A 4,627-nucleotide genomic window follows, 5' to 3' on the forward strand; every position below is an offset into this window, starting at 1 on the left:
GATAGAGCTGTTTATAAAAGGCAAAAGGCGAAGGCAGTATAGGATGAGATGTTAGATAGCATCACCTACTTATGAACATGAATTTGAGCAGACTCCAGGAAATAGTGGAGGACCGAGGAGCCTGGCGTGCTGTAATCCGTGGGGTCGCAAATGAGTTGGACGCTACTTGTGGACTAAACAACAGTGAGTATCAGCATCAAGCATGGCTGCCTCCAAGGTCGCTGTCATTAGGACTCTCTTTCTCTCCGTCCTTCTCTAGGCTCTTCATGCCTTTACAGTAGCTTATTCTCATAAGTAGATAGTCTCATAGAACTGACATCTTAAAATAGGGCATCATTTTCCCATAAGGATTTCGGAGTTGGAGCTGAAGAGTGTTACTCCCTCCTGGTAGACATAGAGGTGAGACCAGCCTGGTTGCGGCAACCAGCTCACACCTGATATGGACAAGCTTGTTACCCATAGGGGTCAGGAGTAAGATGATCTGGGGGATAAGTCTTGGAAGACTGGCGAAACTGAGATCAGACCTCCAGTTCCTGGAGACTATCCCAAAAGTTCTGAGGTCCATTGTGCCTGGAGCTGAACAGACAGATAACAAATCAGAGAAGGGAGACACACTTGGGGCAATTGCTAGACCCAAGTCCTAGAAAAGTGTCACAATTCTTGTATCTGTTATAAGAATTTTGTAAAGACAGACGTCACATACTTTGCTGTTTCACAGTAGTTCGCTCTACTCAGATCAAATTTTGCATATTTTTACCTCATTGAATAAAAACCTCATGTTATGGATCAGGAGACTGAAGCTTTGAGAGACTGGGAAAGTGACTTGCCCAATGTCATTTGTTCCAGGTGGGGCTAGAATCTGACCTGAGGAGGGATCTTCCTGGGGTTCATTCACTGAGCATCCAGAGTGTGCCAGGCATGCTTTGAGGCTCCATGATGCAAGCTGGAAGAGGGATGTCCCAAGAATATGATGCCATGACATATATACCAGAGGGACAGATCCCATGCTGTCAGGGGTAGAGTCGTCTGGGCACGAGTGCTTCATGATGATATAAAAGCTCTCTGGAGACAGAAAGCTCTCTTATCTCAGGAAAGAATATATCTGCCTTCCTCTCTGCTTAACTTTATCCCTAAATTTTGCTGACTGACCCACTGAGGGTCTTTTGCTAGAAGCACTATTAGTATTTTTTGCGGTTTCACCAGAGAACCATTGGCTTATGATGTTGCATAGAGGGACTTCCCTGGTGATCCAATGTGCGTTAAGACTCTAGGCTTCCATTGCAGAGGTTGCGGGTTTGATCCCTAGCTGGGTAAGATCCCACAAGCCATCCAGAACAGCCAAAAAGTAAAAAACAAAATAAAAATAGTGCTACATAGGCCCAATGGAAGAATTTATTTCGGTCCCCTCGTTTTATAGGCTCAGGAACTGAGGGCCAAAAGGGATGGTGAATTACTTGAGGTCACACAATGGGGTTAGTCTCAGTGCTAAGACTTGAATTTAATTCCAGATCTGTTGTTTTTTCCATACTAACCTCAACCTTGTCAGTTTTCAGATAAAAGTTAAATCCCTTCCTGTTAACTGGAGTAATCAAATTTTGTGACCATAGGTCAGATCTGACATTTTACGTTAGAATAGCTTTCAAACAGCCTTTCTCTCTTGTTCTGCCTCCCTTTTTCTCCCTCTTACTTTTTAGTTTCCAATGTCTCAAGAAAACTTTGATTTTTTTTTTCTTTTAAGTTTTAGATTTCTTTATTTTTCGAGTATTATTGCTTTACGATATTGTGTCAGTTTCTGCTGTAGAGCAATGTGAATCAGCCATATGCATACATATATCCCCCTCGTGGACCGCTCTCCCATCCTCTCATCCCATGCCTCTAAGTCCTCACAGGGCACTGCACCGAGCTGCCTGTCCTATGCAGCAGCTTCCCCCTAGCCAGCTGTTTTATGGATGGTGGTGTATCCATGTCAGTGCTACTCTCTTATTTCCTCTCACCCTTTTCTTCCCCCACTGTGTTCACAAGACCATTCTCTACATCTGTGCCTCTATTCTTGCCCTGCAAATAGAAGAACATTTTGGTTCTTAGATATGGGTAATAAATTCTCTCTGTCTATCTTTCAGCATTGAGTATATTGTGCAATGAGTGTATGATTTTCTTCTGATGTGGTTTTATGTATTTTAATCTCTGGTTTGACTAGCATGCATTTTCTGTAAATGCCCAGATTGCAAATGGTAGCGAGGCACTGTAAAAATAAAATGTTATTATTGTGGTAGATATCCACAGATAGAGAAAGAGCACCGGGTCCCATCTTCCTTTCCTTCTCATTTACTGGATCGGTACTTAGCCTTTTAAAAACCCTTTCTTGCAAATCAATATGTAAAATATTTGCTGTATGTGTCAAAACTGAAAGTTAATGAATTACCAAAAAATTCTTATTTTGTGAAATAGCATTTTCTAGCTCTTTATGCATGAAGGACACAGAAACAGGCAGTGGCTTTCAGTGTAATGACAGTCTTTACAAGGGGAGATTGTGTTACTTCTGTAAGACTTCACAGTCTTCCTCCACATCCAGTAAATCTCCTTTTAGACTAAATAAGGCAGAACATATTATGCCTTTTTCATCTATTGTCTGATACTTTTTAAAAAATAAACTTTATTATAGCTTGTACTTCCTATTCCCTTTAGAAAGTACAAGTTCTCTTTGTCAAGAAAGATTGTATTGCTTTATTTGAAAAGAAGTGCCAAATCTTTTAGTTAATAGGGAAAACTCTTAAGTTTGGATTTTTTTTTCTCATTAAAAACAATCTGTTCTTAGAAATTGTGGAATGCTCTCAAGATTCTTTATTAATGAATAAATGGGTCTCAAATGACCAGTAGAGAAAAGGAAACAAATGTACATATGCTGGAATTAAGAATAATTTTGTTTGGGGGAAAAAAATTAAATTCTTGAATGTCAACAAAGCTGACTTAATCAGAAGGGTGCCTGCTGAGTGAAAACCCACTGTTTCGGGCCTTTAGGGCCTATTGTCACCTTCACGAACCGTTACCCTGAAGTCAATGGGCCCATCTCAGGCAGGCCCTTTATCCCTTCCACCATGAGGTCTGGCTGGGGGACTGACTGTCTGGTTCACTCTGGGGTTGATTGACTACAGCTGGTATTGGAAGCAAATGTTCCTTTGTGTGCCATTCAGGATTGCAATCCTGCACCCTAGGATCCACCAGCAGCTGAAATAGCAGCCCGGAAAGGGTTAGTTTATGCTTTGGAAGGTAAGAACACCACTTGTGGTTATGTCTATCTGGAATCTTATTATGTGTTTTCTAGAGACATTTCACTCTAAACGTGGGAAGTAGTAAAAACATAGACTGTGGTTACGTGGTATTATACTTCCTTCAAGAAGGGCTTGAAGCTTTACACATTTTCTCGAACTCATTTCTATATCACCTTGGTTTTAGGAATAAACCTAAGTAATATAAATAAACACTCACAATTTATGGAAATTTATGGAAATGGGGAGACTGAGCCACTAAGGTTTTAGGTGCCTATTGCAGTCTAATCAGTACTGGAAGTAATTCCACTGACCTAAATACTGGCTTTTATTTATATATGTATATTATTTAGTTACCTATTTGGCTGTGTTGGGTCATAGTTACAGCATGCAGGAGCTTCCTTGCATCATGCAGGATCTTTCCTTTCAGTGCAGACTCTCTAGTGGCGCCTGGGTTCAGTAGTTTGAGCACTCAGGCCTAGTTACTCTGAGGCATGTGGTATCTTAGCTCCCCAGCCAAGGATTGAACCCACATTCACTGCATTGCACAGTGAATTCTCAACCTTCAGACTAGCAGGGAAGTCCTTGGCCTATATACTGTTGTTCATTCTCTGACCCACCTTTGCTAGATGACTGCCTACAGAACTGTGTACATTTAAATTGTACTATTTGAGGATATATGGAATATTCACTCAAACTTTATACAGGCAAACCTGTCAGTCTTTGCCTTAATGATTTGTTCTCCAATTTTGAAATTCGGAAAGTCTTTCTCTACTGGAGTTCATTAAAGATTCATCTTCAAAAAATAATAAATTGTATAACCTAATGAGACCTGTCATGTGTATATACCATGAACCCGTCACCACCATCAGTATAATGGCATGGCCATCGCCCCCAGATGTTTCTTATTCTCACTTTTAATGTTGCTCTCTATCCCCCTCCCATCACCAGACAGCCACTGATCTGTGCTGGGCCACTATAAATTGATTGGCATTTTCTAGAATGAACCAAATCATACATCCTCCTTTTTATCTCCTTCTTTCACCTACCATAATTATTTTTGAAATTCATCTATGCTGTTGCATTTATCAATAGTTTCTTCCTTTTATTGAAGAAGAGTGAAGTGAAAGTCACTCAGTTATGTCTGACTCTGCAATCCCATGGACTGTAGCTCACCAGACTCCTCTGTCTGTGGAATTCTCCAGCAAGAATACTGGAGTGGTTGACCTTTCCTTCTCCAAGGAATCTTCCCGACCCAGGGATTGAACCCAAGTCTCCCACATCGTAGACAGATTCTTTACTGTCTGAGCCACCAGGGAAGTATGCTTTACTTGCTGAGTAGCAGTCGATTGTTTGGATAT

Source organism: Muntiacus reevesi, chromosome 2, assembly GCF_963930625.1.
Source record: "Muntiacus reevesi chromosome 2, mMunRee1.1, whole genome shotgun sequence".
Lineage (NCBI taxonomy): Eukaryota > Metazoa > Chordata > Mammalia > Artiodactyla > Cervidae > Muntiacus > Muntiacus reevesi.